We start from the raw sequence: 25,377 nt of genomic DNA on the forward strand, positions 1-25,377 counted from the left end.
AGTAGACCTAATGAGCCTCATTTAGGGTTCTGATTGGTAATTGGAGAGAAGGGGATAAATATAAGAGATGTAGAGGTAGGCGCAACAAACTCTTGGTAACTGGCTAGACATGAGAGACGAAGACATGAATAAATGAGCATTTATTAAGCAATTTCTATGTGCCAAGTACTGTGCTAAATGCTGACATTTCAAAGCTTTAAAAAGAGATAGTAAAAAAAAAAGAGATAGTATCTGCCCTCAGGGAGCTTACATTCTAATAAGACAAGACAACACATATAGGGAAGAGGTAACCCTAGAGAAGGGATTTTGTTGAGTTGGGTAAGGGGGAGATAGGGAGAGTGTACAAAGGTGGCAGCAGGCAGATGACAAAATGGATTCGTCCATTCACTTAGTGGGCTTGTTTACTCACATTTAGTAGCCAATCAAACCAGATTGGGTCCTAGGGTGGGCACTACAAATATGAGTGGATTAACTTCCCCAGGGTCTGGAAAAATGAAGTATAGAGGTTTGGGTTAGGTTCAATGTGACACATGCTAGGCCAGATGGAGAGGACACATGGTGAGATGGCTTCCAGATTGGCTGGATGGAAAGGGTTGACATTGACTCATAGGTCGTAGACTTCATTGACCAAGAAGATGGTGAGACCCTCAACAGAAATAGTAGGGGTTTGGAAGTGGGATAGATTTGCCAATGACAAGATAATAAGTTCTATTTTGGACATGTTGAGCTTGAGATACCTGTGGGACAGACATAGCAGTACCTTGTGGCTGGAGTTCACAAAGGACATTAGGGCTAGATATAAAGATTTGGGAATCATCGGTATAGAGATGGGAATTTAACCTATGAGAGTGAAATCTCTAAGAGAGAAGAGAAGGAAAAGAGAAGAGGGCCCAGAACAAAGCTCTAGGGTACATACACACTAAGCAGGTAGGAGGTAGATTTTTTTGATTAACCTCAAAGTTCCCCTGGAGAATATGTCCTTTTCTTTTAGCATTAATACCTGAACTTAAACTTGTCTCTATATAATTTATTACTGCCTATTTCAAATTTGACAAGTTAACCTTGGTTTTTCAGTGAAAAAACTTTTTTGTCTTTTCTCCCAAAGGTCAGAAATAGAAAATTAATAACCAGTCCCACCTTTCCCTCAAAGGATGTTTTCCCTAAAAGATCCATGTGCCATCATTTAGTGGGTCACTTAATGAACTGAAACCGTTCTAGTTCTACCTTGCTCTCCCGGAAATGAAACATTAAGCCCTAATAAATAATTTAAAGTCATCTCAGTTAGTTCATCTAACTGATTGAGTGTCTACTAAGTAAGTAAAGGCAGCTTTTCATTAAGGTCTTATCTCTAGACAAAATGGAACATCCTTGCATAATGAATTTATAGGTATTTTTAACAGAGCAAACTGATAAGAACATTTTCTGAAGTCTCATTGTTTCTAAAGGTCATGCAAGTACAAAAGGGTAATTCTATCACATTTCTGTGAAGTCTACAAGTGTGGATTTTTTTTTGCTTGCCAGTTTGAAAAGTTATTTTCTCTCTTCTTCTCCTCCAGTACTCTAATGACTCTGTGATCTCATTGATTTGAGGTGGCTATTCCCTCTTATGATGCAGATCACCTTTTATCTACACCTGTTCATCTTGGAGCACATGGTTATCCCCCAGTTGTTTCTCTTTCTTGCCACACAACTGGCTCATCTTTTACAGTCATATATTTCTTTGATGATAACTGTTATTCAATTTCTCCTTGTATAATTCTCTTTTCTCACACCCCTACTTCTTACTGTATTTGAGATGAATGACTTGATCAGTGGAATATTTTGAGAAGCAGAGAAAGGTAGTATCCATTCATTTGTTTATTCCTACGTTCATTTTAAGGTGTTGTGGGGAGTTGTTTAATTATACTATTTGTATCCTTTTGTCAGACCCTAAATTAAGGTGGAAGAACCTTGACTAAAAAGTTGGTAAATTGAAAAAGAGTTGGTGGCTTTAGCTGATCTCAAGTTCAGCGTTGGTGTGATATCATAGCTGTTAAGAAAGAAATGGTGTCCGGGCCTGGGGAGGTGATTATTCTATTGTTGTTTAGTTGTTTTCAGTCATATCCAACTCTTCGTAACCCCATTTGGGGTTTTCTTGGCAAAGATACTGGAGTGGTTTGCTCTTTTCTTTGCCAGCTCATTTTACAGGTGAGGAAACAGTGGCATACAGGGAGAAATGACCTGCTCAGGATCACACAGCTAAGAAGTTTATGAGGCCAGATTTGAACTCAGGAAGATGAGTCTTCCTTACGCCAGGCCTGGTACTCTATCCACTGTGCCACCTACCTGCCCCTTTTCTACCGCCGTTAGACTTCACTTGAGATACTGTGCTCATGCTTCATTTGCAAAAGAACATTGAGAAGCTGGAGGACAACCAAAAAAGTAACCAGAATGATAGGCAGTTTTCAGGAGAATAAACCAAAGCAATTAATAGTCATATGAAAACATGCTCTAAATCACTATTGATTAGTGAAATGTAAATTAAAACAATTTTGAAATACTACCTCACACCTATCAGATCGGCTAATACGACAGAAAAGGAAAATGACAAATACTGGAGGAGATATGAAAAAATAGGTACACTAATGCACTGTTGGTAGAGTTGTGAATTAGTTCATACATTCTGGAGAACAATTTGGAACTATGCCCAAAGAGCTATAAAACAGTGTATACCCTCTGACCCATCAATACCATTACTAGGTCTATATCCCAAAGAGATTTTTAAAACAAGAAAAGGGCCTATATATACAGAAATATTTATAGCAGCTCATTTTGTGGTAGCAAAGAATTGGAAACTGAGGGGATGCCCATCCATTGGGGAATGGCTGAGCAAGTTATAATATATGAATGTAATGGAATACTATTGTGCTATAAGAAATGACAATCAGGATGCTCTCAGAAAAACCAGAAAGATTTACATGAGCTGATGCAAAGTGAAGTCAGCAGAACTAGGAGAACATTTGTACACAGTAATAGCAATGTCATAACCATGATCAACTGTGAATGACTTAGCTACTCTGATCAGTACAATGATCCAATATATTTTCAAATGTATATGATGAAAAATGCTATACACTTCCAAAGAGAGGATGGACTCTGAGTGCATATTGAAGCATGCTTTTCACTGATTCATTTTTCTTGCCTTTTTTATAACCTGACTAATATGGAAATGTCTTGCATGATTTCTTATGTATAATGGGTATCGTCTTGTCTTCACTATGGGTGAGAGAGAAGGTAGAAGGAAGGAGAAAATTGGGAACTCAAAATAAAAAGAAAAAAGAATAAAAGAAAAAAAACAGTGAATTACTAGTCACAACATAAAATAATATAAAATGCTTTTCTACTGACTAATGACAAGGGCTGTATTAAATGACAAGTGTACTTAAAATTCTTTTGCATATATTGCTTAGCTTTTAACAGTTTAACAATTTAAAAAACAAATTAAAAATTTGTAAGGATTTTTTAAAAAGAGGTTGTACCATCGTCATTTGTTAAAAGAATTAGAAATGTTGAAGGTGAAGAAGAGAAAGCCTAAGTAGGCCATGATAGCCTATTTCAAGTGTTTGAAGCACTGTCATGTGCAAAGAGAATTAGACTTGTTCTTCTTGGGCCCAGAAGGCACTGCGAAAGAGCAATAGATGTAAGTTGTCCCAAATGGTAATGAGCTCCCTTAGGACATAGTGGATTCCCCCTGTCTAGTGCACTTCAAGTAAAGGCTAGGCCACCTTTTGTTATGGGTATTGGAAAGTAATCCCTTTCTAGTTACAGCTTGGACTGGCATTCCCAAGTGAGATTAGGGCTGTATATATAGATTTGGGAATCATTTATATAGATGTGATCATTTTACTCTCGGAGAAATCTGAGAGACAGAGAGAGGCAGGGAGGGAGGGAGGGAAAGGAAGGAGTGGAAGAAGAGGAGGAGGAGGAAGAAGAGGGAGAAAATTACCTAAGACAGAGGTTTGGAGTACATACATACTGTAGAGGCAGCAGGTAGATTTTATTGGTTAAACTTGAAGTTCTACTGCAGAATAATCTACCATCTTTTTGTATTAATAACTGAAGTTAATCTCTAAATGGGCAAATTAATATGGTAAAATCACATGGACACAAATGTGTTTCCTCTACTCTTTAAACTAGAAAATTTGGGTAAATAAAAAATACTACCTTCCAAAGTAATAGCTCAGTTCACTATAAATTGCAGGACTCTGGTTAATGAAGTTTTCTAGTTACCTGAGAATTAAGCTCAAACAAACCATTTTTGTTTATCCTTTAATTTTTCTGAACATCTTTCTAAAAGGCCTTATTAGTCTTCTTTCCTATATCAGTAAATGCAGAAAGAGTTAGTCTTTCTTTGATGCTTATGGATCCTGTAGGGCCTTAGGTCTTCATTTTGAACATAACTTTGATCAAAGATCATAGAAATTAGTCCTGGGAGTAAACTTAGAGATTATCCAGCCCCATTTGCTGCTATCATGGATGCAGAATCTAAGTCACAGAGGTTAAGTTGCTTACCTAAGGCGGAAAGCAGCAATGTTCAAATTCAAATCCAGTTCCATTGTCCAGACACTCGACTGTCTAGAAATGTACCCCCAAAGACCTAGGAGATTATAGCTGTCTCCTGACCTAGAGCATTCTTCAGGAGTTTAAATTCATGGAGAATTGACTGCCCTCAAGGACTTCACTAGTGAAGAAGCTGACTTGTGATTCATCGTTAATTATAGCACCAGGGTATCTCTAAAGAAGCTGCTCCAAAAATTCCAGATGATTCCCATGATGTTTCCAAATATGTTTACAGTCGATTGAATGAAGCCATCATATTATAGATTATTTCTTTGTAAGCCTGATGGATGGTTGTCACTAAGATACACCAGAAGCCAAAGATTCCATTTGTAGCTTAGTAGAGAAATGCTCATCATGCCACAACTAGAGTAAGACTGTCTTCCATCTTGCATCTTTGCATATGCCATCCCCCATAACTGGAATATACTTTTCACCTCTACCTCTTAAAATCCCTAATTTCTTTTAAAGGTCAGCTCAAAGGCTATGTCCCAGAGGAGGCCTTAAATGATCCCCTCGCCCCCCTTCCCCAGCTATTAGGTGCCCTCCTCCCGCTGAGATTCCTTTTGATTTTCTTTGTATACGTTTTCTATAGTTCATATTATTCATGTACTTGATGTTTCCTGTGATCGAATGTAAACACCTTTTTGCCTTTGCATCTTCAGCACTAGCACAGTGCCTGCCTGGCACATAGTGTGCCTTTTATTCTCATCTTTGATTTTGCTTTTGTAATTTGAAATGTGCTTCTCTCACCTCCTGGCTTTCCCACCAGAGATGGAGAAGGCATGTACCACTCGTCCCAAGCTGCTCCCTCCCTCTTTTCACTGATGCCTTCTTCTAGGTTAGACTAAGGAGATTTTCTTGGCTCCTGCATAAAAATCCAAAGGTATACGAGTGATTTTCCACTTAACCCCTAATGGATATAAAAACCTGTCCCCTGGGTAGTGGGGCATGGTGGGACTCTGACTCAGTATAGGAGGGGCCATGACTGCCTGTCACTGCCCATTCCTGCATGTATACTGACAGGTCCCACCCTGTCCCTGTTATTGGAAACCTGGGATCTGGAGTGGTGAATGACTGGTTGGATGCCAGTCTGTGGGTTGCAGTGAATTGTATTCACTAGTGAAGGGGCTAGAAAATCATTTCCTGTACCCTCTGTTTGAACCCCATAATTGATCAGCTTGGCCATCAGAATAACACAACATCCCAAGCCATACTACAAATGTAATCAGATTATAGAATGATGTAATGATGATGAATATTTTATACATTTTGCTGACTGGCATATGGATATACAGGGCTCTAATAATAGGTTTATCTTCTTTTTCCTTCCCCCTTAGAAAAGTTATTTTTATTTAACGTATGATATCCTTTACTATTCTGGGTAGCAGAATAAATCAAAATATATCAATCACAGAACTTACTGTACCTCAACATCCTATTACACATTTTTCACATGAGGTCAACCACTTAAAACTTCAAGCCTGGACCAAATAGCTTGAGGACTTAAAGTCAGAAGATGCTCCCTGAGATCTCAGCACACATAACATGCAAGCATCCTGTGGTTGCCCTACATGCACTTAAAGGTATGCAAATAGTCTCTGGCTATGGATTTTAAGTGGCTTTTTGATGGCTTTTGGTTTGGGGTTTTAGTCGTTTTCAAACACACCTCTCTCCCTCCCTCCTTACCTCCCATGCATAGGAGTCTTCCCTTTTTCTGACGTCAAATAATTAAGCAGAATCCACCAAGACAGTGACTATGTCTCACAGTGTATGCACCATTCTGTATCCAGAGAACCTGTCTTTTTAAGGAAGAGATAAGTGTATTTCCTCTTTTCTTCTCTAGAGCAAAGATTGGCTATTGTAATTGTGTGATAATCCAGTTTTGCTTTAGTACTCTTTTTAACATTTTAATAACATTATACTCTAGTCAGTGGGGACATTTTTACTAGTTTTGTTTACATCACTTTGTATCAGTTCATAAAAGTATTCCCATGTTTCCCATGATTGCTCTTCATATTCATTGCTTCCTACTGCACAGTAATCTGTTATTTTCTTGTACCACAATTTGTTTAGCCATTCCCTAATTGATTTGTTTCCATGTCTTTGCTACCACAAAAAGTGCTGTTGTGAAGATTTCAGTGAGTATGGGTATTTCTTTCTGCCTTTGATCTCATTAAGGCATATGCCTAACAATACAATCTCTGAAACAAAGGGTTTTGTCAATTTAGTGACTTTTCTCACATAATTCCAGATTATTTTCCTAACTGATTGGACAGTTATACATTTGCGTTGAGTACTCGATGTAAGGGGAAATGTAAGAGGAATGAAATGAAGAAGGATTGTGAAGAGGAAAGGAATTTGAGACTGTGAGAGTTGGACTCTTCACTTCGATATCTCTGATGAGTGTTCATCAGATCTCCAGCCATGAGGACCTCACTTCTGCCGGAGCAGCCCTTGGCCCTTTTGGACAGTTTAATGGTTAGAAAGACTTTTCTTCATATTAAGGCAAAATGTGTCTCCCTGAATCTTCCAACAACCGCTCTCAGAGCTGCCCTCTGGAACCGAGGAATATTTGTATTATCTCATGTTCCCTTTCACTCACACCCTTTCAAATCCTTGGAGACACAACTATCACCTCCTCTCCAAAGTCTTCTCTTCTCAAGTATTAGATTAGATGACTTTTGCCTCAGTGCCTACCTCGTCCGACACTGTCATACCTCTCATTACTTGTTTAGGTTGCTCTCCATCATCATATTTGAGGGAAATTAAAGTCTGTGCCTGTGATTTCATAAGCCTGGGCAGCCCCCAGTTGTTGAATCCCCCTCTGCCAATCCACACCATCAATTAGTGTCTTAGCAAATTGCCTATGGCAGGACTTCTTAAACTTTTTCCACTTGTGACCCCTTCAGCACTTAGAGGGTAAGTATCTTGCCCAGGATCCCACAGATAATACGCAAGAGGTAGGACTTCACCTAGGTCTTCTTGACTCCAAGGTCAGCCCTCAATCTTCTGTGCTGCCTCTCTATCTTAAAGCTATATATTTCCTTCAACAGTATTTTTCTGTGGCTCTAAATTATGGGTGAAAATGATTATACACTTTATTCTATAACCCTCACAAAATGCTTAAAGAGGTATTAATCCCAACTGCCTTTATTAATGATTGCCATTTCCCCTTATTGAGAATTATCCTAATATTTCTAAGGCCACATCTATGCCATTGATTTATTTGATATCTTTTTTAGGTCAAGTGCTTAGTAATGGACAAGATCAAAGTGTATAGCTATTTCAGTCATAAAGAAAATTGATTCATTGCTGAGCAAGGCAACCTCCAAGTGAGTTAATATTGTATAGACATTGCCTCATCAAGTCTATGGAACTGAATCTGCACCAAAAAAAAAAAATTAACTAGAAATAGATGTAATTGCAGAGGCTTTAAATGGTGATTATCAATTATGTTTCAATCTCTGGCCTGCTAGAATGTGTTCTCTTGGATTGAATCACAGATAATTTGGAAAATGATTCAATGCCATATTTACTTTTAGGTTCGATTTATCATTTCTGCTATGAAAAAAAAATTTAATTCAGGTTGGCTTGGCTATTCCTATCATCCTTCCTAGCAGGGACAATTGTTTGAGTTTTTCCCTCTTAAAAATTAGATTAAATGTGTTCCATTGTTCCATTTATTAGAAGCAGAGAGTGCCTGGACTCAAGCTACCTGAGGAACCCTTGAAACATTTCATGTGGCATGTGTACGGTCCTCTTCATTGTAAAGCAGGAATTTTCCCAGAAATATAAATTTAGCAGCAGGCAGTGAGAGATGTACCCATAACTACAAGGACCCTCAATGAAAGAAAATAATTTTCTATAGAGAAATGCCAATGCAATTGAATTTTCAATTGCCTCCTTTATGCACTGGTATATATATGAAATATGACCTATGTTATTCAGAGTTGTGCTTTGGTTAACTGGTTTATTAAGTCCCCTGAAAGGGATGGTGTCCTCGTCAATAGCATTAAGGTCCCAAATTTCCTAGCAAGTATTAAGTTATACAACTTTTATGACACCTTCCTTACAGGCAAGTGGATCTCACTTTTATATTACCATTCTTCTTGCTTTTCATGAAGACAATCTACTCCTTGTTCTCCCCAGTATTAATCTTCCTGGTATACTCCTACTTATCAAGGTCATGGATTCTTCTTCTGTCTCCAAGTTAATTTTGGAGAATTAAAGGAATGTCTTTAGAGTATGATTATGGGAAGGTCTGGAGAGAATATAGCTTCACTTGGAAGGGAAGTCTGCAGGTGACCAGTACTTCTCATTGGGAGCCTTAGATGATTAGACTACCTCTGCCAGGTGTGTAATTAGAAAAAAAATAGTCCATCACTCCATCTACAATCATTTATTAAGCACTTGTGTGCTTGGCACTGTACTAAGCTCTGAGGATACAAAGAAAAGGCGAAAAATAGTCCCTTCCCCAAGGAGCTGATATTTTAACGTACGTGCAAACAACCACATACAAATAAGATACATACAGGATAAATTGGGGATACTCTCAGAGGAAAGGCACTGGATTTAAAGAGGACTGGCAAAGGCTTGCAGGCCATTGAATCCCCCAGAGAAGGGGCACATGCCCTCTTTTCCATCCTATCTCCTCTAGCCCACATCTAGGACACAGGCTCATTTTTTAATCCTTCACATTTGTTGCTATTAATTTTCATCTTATTAAATTAGGTCATCCTCCCAACCTGTGAAGATGGTTTTGAATCCTATAATCCAGTGCATTTGCTACATGTCCTCTAAAATGTTCTTATCTTCAAATGTCATAAATGTGTCAAGTCATCAATAAAAATGATAAATGCATAGGACCAAGGAGAGATCCTGAAGCTATGGTACTGGAGACCTCACTCCACAGTGAAATCTGTCAGCCTCTCTGGGTCTATTCAGCCAGGTCAAAATCTACTAAACTGTGCTATCATCAAGCCTACAGCTTTCCTTCTTTCCCCAAGGAGAGTATGAAAGACTTTGTTGTATGCTTTGCCAAATCCAAGTATATTGTGTTTGTAGTATTCCCTTGAATAACTTGTTCCTTTTTTTTTCCTTTTTGGTGAGACAATCAGGGTTAAGTGACTTGCCCAGGGTCCCACAGCTAGTAAGTGTCATGTGTCTGAGGCCAGATTTGAACTCAGGTCCTCCTGACTCCAAGGCCGAGCTCTATCTACTGCGCCACCTAGCTGCCCCAAATAACTTATTCTTGATGAAGTTATGCTTGCTGTTTGCGCTCACTGTTTCCTCTTCTAGATCCTCTCCTAATATCCCTTTAATAATATATTCTAGTAATTTGCCAAGAATGAGAGGCAACTTACTAGCATACAGTTCATAAAATCCATCCATTTTTATGAAAATTAGGACAACAGTGATTTTTCTCCATAATTTTATTTTTTCATTTAACAAGAATTTATTTCCTCTTCCTTCTACCTCCACCCATTAGAAAAAGAAAAAATGAAAGCAAAAGTCTTGAAACAAATATGCAGAGTGAAGTAAAACCAATTCCCACATTGACCATTTACAAAAATGTGCTTCATTCTGCATATTCAGTCTCTTTGGCAGGAGGAAGGTAGCCTGCTTCATCATCTGAAATCATTGGTCATTGCATTGGTCAAAGTTCTAAAGTCTTCAGTGATCATTGACAGTGACTCAGCAGTTACACCTGCCAGTTCCTTCAGTACTTTGTGGAGTCATTTGTCTATACTTGGTGACTTAAAGTATAGTATTGCTATTTGCCCTCTGACTTTGAGTGCCAGCATCCTATCAACCATTGTCATTTTAACCTTCCACAATATTTTCTTTCTTAGAATCATAAGCTGGAAAGGCACTTAGAGGCCATCAAACTTAACCCTTCATTTTATAAGTGAGGAAGTAGAGACCCAGAGAGTGGAAGCGACTTGCCCAAGGTCACAGAGGTAGTAAGTAACAAAAATTATGTAGTAGTATAACAGAAGAAGATGGTTGCATTATAGTCCTTCAAAATAATTTTTATAATATTTTGTCCAATTGTTTTGGGAGTATCATATGTTTTCAGTAGAATGTGACTTCTTTGATATAGGGATTCATTTTATATCTATTTTAATATCTACAGTATCTAGCACATATGGTAGGCAGTAGTATTGCTTTTCTTATATTCCATTATTGGTATTCTTTGGGTAAAAAACAAAGAATGACCTGAAGAGTAAAACATATACTCTTCAGATGATCTAGCTTATTTGGGTCTCTTGCCAACCTTTGTATAAATTTAGTTTTCGCTCCACAACTTCTCCGTGTTGTTTTTGTGGTGATACTTCTTGTAATCCTCCATGATCCTGCTCTTTAAGGTTTTCTAAATGAATTTAATTTATGAAGTGATGCTGTCCTAAGCTACCACATCTTTCTACTTGGCTTGGAGAGTCAGCGTTTCATGAGGCAGGCTCTAGTCTCTTGAGGCTTACTTACTGTGGTAATTGCTTTACATGAGTTAAAATTGAGAGGAAATGGTAATAGTCTATTTGATGTCTGTTCATTTATGTATTTCCCGCTGTTTTGTCAGTCTGGAACTGTTTTGATTTCATGCCTTAACTTCTCATCTTTAACCTTTCTTCTCATTTGGCATTGATTTTGATCTTTGCTCTAACATAAACAGGTGTTTTCAGGAATTACTTCCATTTTTGTAACTAGTTGCTTCCTATGTTTTGAGATGTAGTCAGTTGTTTTTTTTTTTTGTGGTGATATTCCCATGCTCTCCATCTCCAGGCCTTATTGATATCTTTTTTGTCCTCCAGAAGGTATTCTTCCTTCTCTCAATGGTAAGTTCCTCCTGGGGCCTCCATTTTGTAGATGGGCCCCAGCTGGCTATCCTTTGTTCCCCTCCTAGCCCTGTTCTTGACTTCTAGTCTTCAACCATGTGTAATATATTCCTCCTTCTCCTCATTCCCTCTTTCAGCTCCTTTTTGTGTTTCCTCTTCCCCCATGAGAATATAAGATCCTTGAGGGCAAAACCTTTTTCTTTTTGCTTATAATTTTTTTCCCCAACATTTAGCACAGCACCTGACGCATAGTAAATTCTTAAAAGATGCTTGTTTCCCTCCTCCATCTTTCCCTTCCCTTTGTTTTCCTTCTCTCCCCTCCATTCTTTGCTTCCTTTGTTCCTTTCTTCTTCCCTTTTGAAAAACAGTATTCATCACATATAGACATAAGTATACTCAGTCTACAAATCTTTGGCCTCTTTCATTTCTTTATCATGACTCATATTTTCCATGATATTTCTGTGAACATCTCTTATGTTACTTTTGCGTTGGAATCATTGGGTACTATAATATGTAGAGTTATTTTGGAAGATATAATTGAATTCTTTGTGGAATTTTTCTATTTCCTTGTCCCCTGCAGCAGACAGTTATCTTCGTGTTGGTCTTTTGTTTTTGATCATCATCTTCACTGCAGTATGACATGGTTGTGCCCCATTCAATGATATTTCTCATTACCTTTAGACACATGATAAAATAATTCTGCCATCTCCTTTTATTTTCCTCTTCAAGGAGAATATGTGGGTTATTCTATAACTTTCCTGTGTCTTCTGATGGCATTTATAGTGAGAATAGCACTATTGACATGACTCAGTTCCTCCAGTAGTATGCTGACTCTTGGGGTTGTTTGTACAAGATTTTATACTTAAAGTACCAATAGGTAGATTTATATTTATAGATTATCTTAAAATGATATGATTCATAGGACCATCTTGCCCCTTTCTTGTCATTCTGCTACCATTTTGTCCCTGCTTGGAAGTGAGCCACACAGGACTGAAGAGCATTTTGTTTTTTCTTGGTTTAAGGGGTTGTCATTACCATTGAATTCATTAAAAGTGGCCAGCATCTCCCTATTGTTGGTGAGCCTTTCTGTACTAAGCTAGGCTTGTTCTTGGCAGGAAGACTCAGGACTATTTTTCCAACATGGAAAGACCTCCCAGAGCTTATGCCTCACTGGCACAGCTTTCTAAAACCCAAGCTTACTTCTGTGCACCAATGGGTCATCAAGTTAGGACTTTTCCTTCCATCATTGTTCAACCAAAAAATAGTCAGACAAAAAAAAAATCTGGAAAAATGCTTCTTTGTAACAGTCTTTGTCTTTTACTGGCTTAAGTAGTCAAAATGTTGTAGTGGCCCCATTCAGCAGCCTTCTTCCTTATATTCCTCCCCCAGCCAAGCACATTGTCTAGCTGTGGACACAGACCTGCCTCAGTACAATCCTCAGAGTTCCTCTTTCTCCATCTCTGAGCATCACTCTGACTTTCCCAGCACTGACTTGGTTACCCATCTGAGCTTTTTCCCTTTAACATTGTTCATAACCCCTAGATTTTCCCTAAAGCATCGTTTTTCCCAAAAAGCCTGAATCTCTCACTCATGGGCTTTCCTCCCTCTATTGACACTCACCTCAGTGACCTACAGCACTGATCAAAGGGAGGCTGGCACTAGACCAGCTTGGGTGGCAGGTGACTTCAGCTGACCACAACAGCAGGCTGAGGCCAGTAGCAAAGCTGCTAGGATGTAGTGAGACCAAGATAGTACTACTAGCCAAGAGGAGAAACAGGAGGGGTGTCTCATGTTGAAAGGCTTTCTCGGGGGCACAGTGGATAGAGTACTGGCCCTGAACTCAGGAGGACCTGAGTTCAAATCCAGCCAGAGACCAAACATTTGACACTCGTGTGACCCTAGGCAAGTCGCTTAACCCTAATTGCCAAAAAAAAAGAAAAAAGAAAACAGAAAAGGCTTTCTCCAAATCCTGTACGCCCTCAGGCAAGATCTACCAAAGTTTTCCTGCAACCTGTAAATTCCATTTTATTGACATTTGGTATAATCAAAATATTGACATAAAGACACAAAGTTCAAAATATCTCATCAGAGTTAAAATCATAGAAAATGGATCTGACCTAGGAAGATGTTATCCACCCTCAGAGAAACAGAGGATAAACAAGTATAGTATGGTCTTACATAGATGCATATGAATGTATATATCTATATGTGAGTATGACTATGATATCTATTTGTATGTATGTATATATAAATATAGGTACGTATATATGTGTGTATATATGTATATGTATATGTTTCTATATATAAATGCATAAATGCATGCATGCATACATACATACATACATATCCAGGCATAATTGCAGCCTTCTTGGGGGAGTGGGGGAATGGAGGGAAAAAAAGAACGAAGTAAAAAGTGCACAGCAGAGAACAAAATAAAACTTACAAGCAAGCAAAGAAAAGATGGACAGCTCAGAACGCAATGTGTAGTATTTATTATATAGGCTTTCTTGAAATGGAAATTCATTGCTGTATATTTTGAATCCTGTCTTACATTCTGCTGTGCACATGGCGATGCTTTTTTTTTCCTTTTTTTATTTTGTATTTCAGTTTTAGTATTTAAGTTTTAAATAAATTAATAAAAAACCAAAATGGATCTGGAAATTGAGAAGTTCATTTAGAAAAAAAGGATAACACTACTGGAATATCCTCCTGGGTTCAAAAAATATATGGCTTTGGCTCTGGACATCCTAATCACTTACTTCTCAAGTTTGAGGTCAACTTCTCTCTCTTCCCTCTGAGCACCTATTTTTCCCGTGTTGAGACTACAGGGGTCATAGCGAATTCCCACTCAGATGTACTGACCAGATCTGACTAGGCCCTTCATTGGGGCTCAGGTAGTAATTGCATTGTTGCACAAGGACACTCGTATTCAGACTCCCAGTTTGGAGCTCTTCTCAGGTTGGGACCACTACCTAGCTTGGGCTACAAAGTTCATTTTGTCTCACTCTTCTTCCTCTTCCTTTCTATCCCCTATCCCAGTGTAAAGTTCTATTCTACATACTCTATTGATTCCTTTTTGTTGCCAGTACTAAATCTCCTTCTACTCAGGGATAACTGAGTCTAATATCAGCTTCAAGGGGACATCCTGATGTCTCTTGAAGAGGTATCTGAAATCATGGGCAGCTGTATGCCAGCACAACTAATGATGCATAGCTATTCCGTCTTGTGGCCAGGACTCAATCACAGGATTCGAGATAATGGATTGACAAGGGAGAAGTTCCCATTAGGTGAGGAGGAGGCTTATAAGAAAGATGGTTTTTTTGTTGTTACTTGGTGTTAGCTATAGCTGTCCTACCTCTATTTGTCTATAACAGCTTAGAAAAGTCCCTTCATCTTTTTTTTCTTCATTTGTAAATTTATTTATTTTAAATTTAAATACAAAATAAGAAAAGAAAAAAGAAACAAACATAAATACTAAAATAATACAAAATAAGGGGAAAAAAGCATTGCCATGTGCACAACAGAACATGAGAGAGGATTCTAAATATACAGTAGTAAATTTCCATTTCAAGCAAGCCTATATAATAAATACTGAGCATTGTATTTAGAGCATCTTTTCTTTGCTTCCTTGTAAATTTTCTTTTGTTCTCTACTGTGCTTACTTTGATCTTTTTTTCCTTTCCTCCTCTCCCCAAGAAGGCTACAATTAAGCACAGATACATGTTTGTGTGTGTGTGTGTGTATATGTGTGTGCATATATACACAGATATATTTGTACACATATTTACTTATACACATATATACGCACAAAGATATATATATGTATATATATGTATATATATACATACACTTACACATGTATATATTTAGATATCAATAATCATAGTCATGTATGGACATACACATTCATATGCATCTATGTAAGACCGTACTATACTTATTTATCTTTTGTTTCTCCAAGGGTGTATAACCTTTTCCTTCATAAGTTACAGTCTTTCTGTATTTTTCCAAGTCCACCAACTTATCATTTCCTACACCACATCAATATTCCTACCTTATACTGTCTAGTTGTTTTAAATAGTCCAAAACAACGATGATTATGGCTGACATATAGTGTAGTTTCCCTACTTTTCTCTTTTGATTGTATCTGTTCCGTCTTAACTTTGTCCAAGATCATGATTACCACCCCTGCTCCTTTTTTCCTAACAGATTCTACTCCTGATCTTTATTTTATGTTTATTTTATATATCGCTTATTTCCTATCCTTCCTGACTCCTCTATTTTGCTTCTACCAGCTACCTTGCCCTCCTATTACTTAACCTACCCCCCCAAGCATCTCTCCCTTATCTTCCCATTCCCATTAATCTAAATACCCTTCTACACCCCCCTTTAACCTATTCCCTCACCTTCCCTTCTAAAAATCCCTCCCTTGACCTTCCCCCATCCCTATCCCATTAACGTTTTATTTTTCCGAATTTAGAAAACTTTTATACTCTTGTAGATATATTTGTTTTGTTCCCTCTTTAACCCATTCTCGATGAAAGTAGTAGTTTCCAGAACTACCAGTTCTCCTCCCCCATGTAATTCCTCTGTTTTGGTTCTTCCTTTCACACCTCATTTGTAAGATAATTACTCTTTTTAGCTTTTCCTAACAGTTTTCTTTTTAAAATCATATACTCAGGTTTATTGCAATCTTTTTAAATTTAGTAGCTACTCAATTACTAATAACAATCTTAGACATACATTTTATATACATAAAAGGTAAACAGTCTGTATTTATTGAATCCCTTGTAATTAGTCTTTGGTATGTACCTTATTTTTCTCTTGGCTCTTGTATCTCAAATCTTCTATTAAATTCAGGTGGTTGTTGTTGTTTTTAAATAAAATCCTGAAAGTCTAACAATTCATTAAGTATCCATTTTTCTTTTCATTCAGGATTATGCTTAGCTTTGCTTGGTATGATATTTTCGGCTGCAACCCCAGTTCTTTTGCTCTTCAATATATAGTGTTTCAAGACATGTGGTCTGTGTCACCATTGCTGGGTTGTGTGATTCTAACTGTGGCACCACCATATTTAATTTTTTTTCTTGTTGCTCATAATATTTTCTCCTTGAGCTGGGGGTTTCAGAATTTGACTGTGATATTCTTGTGGATTTTCCTTGTAGGATCTCTTTCAGGTGGTGATAGTGGATTTTTTCTATTTCTACTTTCCCATCTTGTTCTAATGCTTCAGGACAATTTAATTATTTCTTGTATTATTGTATCAAGATTCTTTTTTTGATCATAGTTTTCAGGTAGTTTGATTATTCTTATGTTTTCTCTTCTTGATCTGTTCTCCAGATCAGTTGTTTTTCTCATGAGATGTTTCACATTCTCTTCTATTTTTTCCTTTTTTATATTTTGTTTTATTATTTCTTCATCTCTTATAACTTCACTAGCTTCCCCTTGCCCAATTCTGATTTTCAAGGAGTCATTTTCTTCCTTAAGATTCTGGATCTCCTTTTCTTATTCGTTGACTTTCTTCTCATAATCTCAGGGTTTTTTTGTTTGTTTGTTACTTTGTTTTGTTTTTTTTTTTTTAGTTTTTCCCCAGTCTCTCTCATTTGACTTTTAAAGCCTTTTTTTAGTCCTTCTGTGAATTCTTTTGGGGCAGGTGACCATTTGATGTTACCCTCTGGGGTAGAAAAGGGTTTCTTTGCTTTAGTCTCCTCCTCTGAAGATCAGTCTTTTCTATTCCCATAGTAATTCTCTACGGTGGGATTCTTTCTCCTTTTCCTGTTCGATTTTTTTTTTAATTTGTAGCCACTTAGTTTTTATAATCACCTCTAGTCCTAGGGTATGGGTTATGATATCTCTGGCCTCAGATGCTCATTCAGTTCTCTCCTGTGGCCTAGAATCGAAATGAAGACCTTCAGACTCCTATAAATACCCAGGGTCAGTGACGTCCCTGCCCCACTGCTTCTGCACTCTCCAGGCATATGCTGGTTCCTTCTTGTGCTCCCTTCCAGCCTCATCTCTGCAGCACAGCTGGGTCATCTGGGTCTGGTGCTCCTTGTCAGCCAAGGTTTCCTAGATCTTTCCTGGCTCAGATGCCTACCTCACTGTCCTGGGGGTAAAAGATCCTGTGGCTGAGGCAGCCCACCCAGTTAACCCAGGGCTTGCCACTTATTGTTTAAAGGGTCCTAGCTTGGAGATGTTTACTCTTCACCAGGACCAAACTTCATCGTGGGTTTTTTCTTCAGATCTTCTCTGATTGTCCCAGGAGGACCACTGTTCTGTCCCTACTCTTATTTATTTTTACTGCTCTATGTTCATCCCTGGGTGCTATTATTATCTCATTTGTGGGGGAAAATCTTGAGAGCTTGGAATTTTCTGACCTTCTCCTCCATCTTTCCCAAATCCTTCCCTTCACCTCTTTTGACCTTAATTTCTCCTCTAAGAAAGAGAGGTGGTAGTGGACTAGATGACCTCTAAGGTCTTTCCCAAATCTCACATTTTGTTAGTGTGTGAATGTAGCTACTCAAAGTACTATTCCTCCTTTATTAGCTTGGAAAAGTTGACTCTATATCAGAAATCTAAAGCAGAGAGAACAGATTCTTTAATGTTTTGTCTCCCAGAGCCTTATTCAAACTATTTAAATTTCCCTTTTAGAAAGTAGTTGGCATCATTCCTTGGGTGCCAGTTTCTGATTCATAAGTACATGTTGATGGCATTTGAAAAAAAAATGTAATGATTTATGGCATTCATTGTATCCCTTACAGGTTCTACATTCTTGCAATCTATCTAAAGGTAGTAGTTTAAAAGAACATTAGCCAGCTTTTGAATTTTCCCTTAATGCTTTTCAGTATGAAGTTGTCCAGGGTGAAGCTGGTTGGGGAGACTTAAATGGATTTCCAGATTTCTCAAATCCTTCCATTACACAGATGTCGTTCTAATGCCATTGGAAAACAGGTTTTCTTCACAGGTGTGCTCTTATTTTTTTTTCCAAAATACAACAAGAAAAAAAAATAAACATTTATGCATCAAATTATCGTTCTGCTGAAACATTACACATTGGATCAAATTTGAGGGTTTCTGAGGAGAATAAGCTTAAATTTGGTTGAACATCTGGATCATGTTATTTCAATAGCCTTCCTCAGTGGTAAGACTGTGGCCTAATAGTCACCTTCTGTCATTTTGATTGGTTTAAGTGTTGACTGCAAGGCACCACTTTGGGTACCCCTGTCTTGAATTGATGTGAGTCTGAGAATTACTGAGAATATAAGGATTACATGAGTTTGAAAGTCTGAGAACAGATGGCTCCCTCTGGGTAACAATTCAACCTGTGGTTGAGTTTTCTATATAAATTTTAATAAGTTCAAGTCCAGATTAACTATTTCATCTTTCTAGTGGGTGCAATGATTGGTTGCACAGTGCTTTATTAACACAAGATAAGTCAATTGTCCCAAAAAGACATATCTGTCAAAGGAAGGGTTGAACTAGATGGCCTCCAGTTCTAAATCTGTGATCCTATTTATTTCCACATAACCATCAGAGCTCTCTCCCTCCCCTCAAATTTGCATGTATATATTCATCTGTGTGTGTATGTTGTATCCCTCAGTAAAATGCAGGTTCCTTGAGGCTAGAGACTATTTCTCACTTAACTATACCCCCAGTACCTACTTCAGTCTATTGTATATAAGAGTTGTTTAATAAATGCTTATTAGCTTAGATATGGTTGGATTGGATTTATATTCCTGGAATCTTCCTCAGTTCTTAAGCTACTTTTTATACTACTGTTAATTAAGATGCATTTATTTCATGACTTTTACCTTTCCCCTTAAATCTTGGAAGCCTTTTTATAATTGCTTTTCAACTCTGTTATCATTGGCTGTTTTGATTTTGTAATGTTTATGAATACTTCTTATATCTTTTGATTGGTCTTAGAATCAGTAAACCACAAATCCATGATAATGCAAGAGTTGACATATGGGCATGATAACTGGACTGCCATTTTGGTCAATTTCAGTTGGGAATTCTCTTTAACTCCCTTTGGTCAGAACTATCAGACCACAGGTAATTAGAGCCAATGCCCTGAACCACAATCTTTTTGCATTAGAAGGGAGCTCAGTAGCCTTCCAGTCCACTCCATATCCTAGAATGACTCTCAACTACAAGATTCCTGACATCCTGACAAGTGGCCATTCACACTCTTCCTGGTGATGACCTTCAACAGGAAGGAACCAGCCACTTTCTTAGGCCATCCCTTCCATTTGTGGAAAGTTATAAACATTTGGAAGTTTTCTTTTCTTTCAAGTTTAAATTATGTTCTCAGTAACTTCCATCCATTATTTCTAGTTCTGTCTTCTGTGGCAAAGCAGAATAAATCTTGTCCATCTTTCAAGTAACAGCCTTTGAAGTACTTGAAGATAACGATCATCTCTCCCCCAAGTCTTCTCTTCTCTAGGCTAAGTAATCCCAGGTCTTTCAACTGATTCTTATGTGGCATGGACTTCAAACCTTTCACATCTTCTTCCTAAACTGTGGTACCCATGCTGAACACAATATTTGAGATGTGGTTCTCACCTGGACAGAGTATATCAGTTTTAATTATGGGAAAAAAGTTTAAATTGATATAATTCCTTTCTTGCAGTAGTATGTCCCATTGTGAAATATAAGAAAGCAAGAATCTCACATTTAGAGTACCACCAATTAAGTAACATTATATTGGTGGTCTAACAACTTTGTGATACTTATTATCTTTTGACCTCCTCACTGCCTTCCATTTTGCTACACTGAAGGGGCTGCCTGAGATGGAAATCCATTGCATGTCTTCTTGGTTTCATAGGCTACCATTTACAAAGAATTCATCATCAAGGGGTCAGCCTATAGGTATGGAGTCTCTCCATACTTAGCTAAGCTGGTTCTCAGGAAAACAGATTCAGTTTGTTGCTGGGACTGTACCCCACAGATTTCCAGCTTGCTATGACCCACCAAGACTTGTGCTCCATTGACATGGATTTCTAGACCCCAGGGTCACTTCCATGCCACAATGAGATATTGGAGGAAGACTATTCAGAGGACCGTGCATATAATTGGCATTTATTCAATGATTACTCGATAAATGAATGAATAAATCTATGAGGGAATAAAGTAGATGACTTCTAAAATTCTTTCTACTTCTAACATGCTATGATATCTATGAGTCTTTGGTTCTATTTTAATCTAGCATTAAAGTTACACCTGGTTTTGAGATAAGGGGTGAGGAGGGTGGTAGCTGATTGTAAGTAAATAGCATATCCTTTTCATCTATAGTGCGTCATAGGACAGAGGGCTTTAATTTGTAATTCATTGACTAAGTGCTCTAACATGGGACTGCTCCTGGTCACTCTGACCCTTTAATAGCTTCCCCTTAAAAAGAAAGCCAATAGTTAGACATTAAAAGTACCATAGGAAATTTGGAAAGTTGAGGTGGAAAGAATAGGAAAGTAACAGATGAGCAATCCTCATAATTAAGTCTCAGTTAGTAAGAATAAAAACAACAAAAATGAGAGAAACATTCTTACTATGCCTTTTGGACTTAGTTTTTGAAATTTTTCTTATTCACTCTAGACAAAAAAAAGAAAGAAAATGAGTTCCATAAGAGACTGACATCAAAAATGAGACTGTGCTTTGCTAATCTGTGATCAGTTATGTCTCCAAAGGTAGATATGTTTTTAATGAAAGGAAAGAAGTAAAGAAATGGCTTAAGTTGTAAAAAAAAAAAAGTCCACAAGGTATTAAACTTAGAAAAAACCTTGTTTTTTCATTTAATGTTGAAATTGGAATGAAGCAAGCAAACAGCAGCAATGGAAATTTTTTTTTTTTTGGTTCCTCAGAATCTCAAAGTAACTTTATGACTCACCTTCATGAAATATTGTTTCTGGCTGTTTAGTAGACTACATGTGTTGAATATCATGGAACGGAATGTAGTCCCTGGAAAGAATATTAATACCATCTGGCCACAGGGGCTGAACCCCCTAAGGACTAGCAGCCTCAGAGTTGATTTTCAAGTAACAGCTATTTCCGTCGTTCTGAACAAGTAAACAAAGCCACCAATTAACACTCACTTTGAGACTCAGTCTCCACAGATGGATTGGAAAATTAAGATCAATATGAGCATTTATCTTAACTAACTGGATAATACCAGTAAACTCTCATTAAAATTAATATTATTATGACAAAGGGTTCTGGGAAGTAAAGTTAATTCCATAGTTCTGGCAGATGGCCAATGGAAACCATGTGTTGTCAGGCTGATTGCAAAGCCCTCTATCTAGCAGTCTTGTACAAGGGTTTTCTCTGGTCTTTGGATGTGGGACTATCTCCCTGTAACTGTTAATCCCATAGATGTAATAAGAAAGGAATTGGAGTGTGTCCTAACTGTAGGGGTGATGAGGGGGGCAAGAAGAGAGCCAGGGCCAGGGTGGGCATTGCTGTTACCTTCCTCCAGCATTTCAAAGCCTGCTGGCCCTGTGCCCCACAGTAATTGAGGGAAAAGGCAGGGCCTAGGAGGTGGTAATGGTGCAAAGGTCACAGACCAGTGGTGGAGACCAGGGTGGGGTGGTGGTGGTGCAGTTCTGTGTGGTATTGGGCAGTTCCCTGCAGAGGGTGCTGTACTCCCTCCACTATCCTCTTTCTTCCTCTGTGAGTACCACCACCTATGCCTTCACCTGTCTTTGTTCCCAATGAAACAATTCCCTCTTACACCTCTAGGAGAGAGTTGAACATAAGCTGACTTTATCCTACTATGATTCCCTTGATACTGAGTAACCTTTACCCTTAAGCTCTCTTCACCCACTTCCTACCCCAACCAATCCACATATCTCATCCTGCCTAAACCCTCAATGTATACGTTGGAGCCAGATCTTGAGATCATAGACAGCACAGACAGGTGAGCAAGGAGATCAGTCTTTATACTTGCTAGACTCTATACTACTTTCCCTGCAGGGTTCAAAACACTTTCTTTCACCTGTGCATTCTAGACACTCAGTGTACTCTTGTTTCATCAGCTCTGCTACCTGAAAACTGAAATGTCGATTCTAACAAAGTCCCATTACAAGAAAATAATTGAGATGTTCTAAAGAGTTGGTCATAAAGAGTTTTTACCCTTACATAAGGGTGCATATTTCTGCCAGGATGGATTAAGAAATGTTTGAAAATTCACTAGGCTTTATGATTTTCTGCCTAAGTAATGTCATTATCATTTTCAAGACATATTAGTATATTCAAAGGATCCTTTTGTACATGGCCATTTTGGTTGTTTAGTTCGTGCTTAAGAGCTGGGGCTGCTGGAATCATCTGGAGAGAAGGCCTTGGTGTTTTTCTAAGCAAAGGGACTAAGCCCCTGGTATGTGCCAGGTTCTGGGTTTAGAGCTGATGATGCAAAGACAAAATGGTCTCTACCCTTAAGGAATTTAATACCAAGATAGAATATGGTATATTCAGAGGTATAATATATTCATATATGTAATTTAAATAATAAAGATATGTGTTAAATGAAGCCAAAACGTTTTGGAGGGGATGGTACTAACAGGTGTGTGGAGTGAATCAAGAAAGATGCTGCAAAGGAGACACCTGAATTGCATCTTGAAGGAAGCTAGAAATTCCAGGGAAAGCACTCCAGGTATGAGGGCCAGTGTGTGAAAAGGCCTAGAGATAGGATATGGAATATCTTCTGTGAGGGAAAGAAAATATGTTTGTTTGCCTGGAGCAAAGAGTGCATGAGGAGACATAATGTGTAATCAGCTTCATTGCCAAACAAACACAGAAGTTTGTATTTTGTCCTGGAGGTGATAGGGAGGCATTAAAACTTCTTGAAAAGAAGAGCGACATAGTTGTACTTGTGCTTTGGAAACATGAATTTAACAGCTGTGTGGAACATGGATTAAAAGAGGAGAGATCACATTCAGGGTGACCAATTATGGAATTATTACAATTGTTAGGCAAGAGGTACTGGGAGTTTGAGTTGGAGAAGTTATGGCATGAATGAAGAAAATGCTATCATTTAAGAGAAAGAATGAACAATATTTAGCAGCTGATTAGATATGAAGGTGGTGAGACAAATCATGAAGACTGAGGATATTCTAGGTTATAAACCTATGTGACTGAAAGATTGGTGATGCCCTTGATAGAATGGGGAAAAGTAGGGGGAAGGGTTGATTTAGGCAGGATGATAGTAAGCTCTGCTCTGGACTTTTAGAATTTGAGTCGCATATAGGATACACAGGTTGAAATGTCCAGCAGGGTCCCTTCCCTTATCGCCTTTGCAGACTTCACCCTTCCCTTTTTTTCCCCTCTCTTTTCCCCCTCTGCTTCTCTTTCCTCTTCTCCTCACCACCTCCCTTCCCCTTTCTTTTCTCCTTCCTCCCTTCATCGGCATAGACGATGGAGTGGTGGAGATGGCTGAAGAGGCCACATAGCCCACCAAGATAGATATGTCAAGGTGGTGCCAGGACACATTCCCCAGAATGGCCAGGTACCTGACCAGTGAGCTGAAGCCACCAGTGAAGACTATAAACTTCTGGAAAATATGAACAAACTGACTAGCTTGAAGTATCTAGAAATGAATGATATTGCAGTAAACCTAAGTAGAAACCTGAAGGACTTAAATCTGAAATATGCAGTGTTTTGGCCTTATCAGCATCAGATCACTTTAACTGAGGATCAAGTAGAGGCTCTTGAGAAGGTAGTCCCTAAGTTGGATGCACATTCAAAGAAACTAAAAGCAAAGTGCAGGAAGTTAGAGAAGCAATGAAAGACTTTAACTACAAAACAAGAATGTCTCCTAAGAGCTGAACTATATGGAATGGAATTTATCAAACTTCTCTGCTTCGATTCCATAAAAGGAAGCAGTGCTGCTGACTCAAGGAGAATCCCAGCCCTCAGCTTTGGTTGGATTTGTGACTTTGGCCATTCTTGGATGTTTTTCTAAAATTGTACTCCCTAGAACTTCATCTAAGTTTCCTGACTTCCTCTTACTATGTGCCCTGGACTAAGGCTTAGAAATCAGGATCAACCCCATCTAGAGCAGATAGAGATGAGAGGCTCTAGTCTGCCTGTCTCCTGTAGTTCTAGGGTGCGCCTCTCTTCCATCCTCCCCCTCTTTTAGGCATCCATCTTTGACTCTTGTAGTTTACCTCTTGTTCTGAATGTTGCTTACCCATCATTAATAGCCTGTTCTTGAACTTAAAAAATTGAATACTATTTATAACCCTTTGTGGATGGAGGAGGGGGGAAGAAATGTCAAGCAGGCATTTTGAAATGTGGGACTGGAGCAAAGAGTCATTGGCTTGGACATTGTTATTGAATCCATGAGATCTGATGAGATCATTAAAAAACTATGTAAGAAGGAAAGAGAAGAGGGCCTAGTGCAGAGCCCTGGGGTTAGAGTTAAGGTTGGACAGGGGGTGGGGAGGGGTTACATCTTGGCTGTTGATCTTGCAAAAAAAATCAGGAAAGAATGGCCAGATGGTAGGAAGAGACACACAACAGAACCATGTCAAGAGACCCCCAAAGAAGAGAGATTATCCAAAGTGAGAACTTCATCAACAGTGTTAAATGCTACAGAGAGGTCAAGAAGGATGGGGCTTGAGAAAAGACCTTTGGATTTAGCAATAAAGAGATTACTGGAGACCCTGGAGCCAGTAAAGAGAGGTAGGCAGAAAGAAGATTGCAAAAAGCCTGGAGGTAATTTCAGAGATAAGGCAGTGGAGGCAAAGAGCATAGATAGCTTTTTCTTAGTTTATCTCTAAAAGGGAGGAGAGTCATTGGATGATTGCTTGAGGTGACGGCAGGGCAGAATTTTGTCTCCTCTTGTTTCTTAAGTATATGGTGAGTCTGGACATATTTGTCATCAGCCAGGGAATAAAGAGAAGGCCAAAATTAGGAGGAAAAGGGATGATTGAGGGGGCAGGCTCCCAGGCCA

The sequence above is a fragment of the Phascolarctos cinereus genome, unplaced genomic scaffold (genome assembly GCF_003287225.1).
Source record: "Phascolarctos cinereus isolate Bilbo 61053 unplaced genomic scaffold, phaCin_HiC Scaffold_8;HRSCAF=390, whole genome shotgun sequence".
NCBI classification, from domain to species: Eukaryota; Metazoa; Chordata; class Mammalia; order Diprotodontia; family Phascolarctidae; genus Phascolarctos; species Phascolarctos cinereus.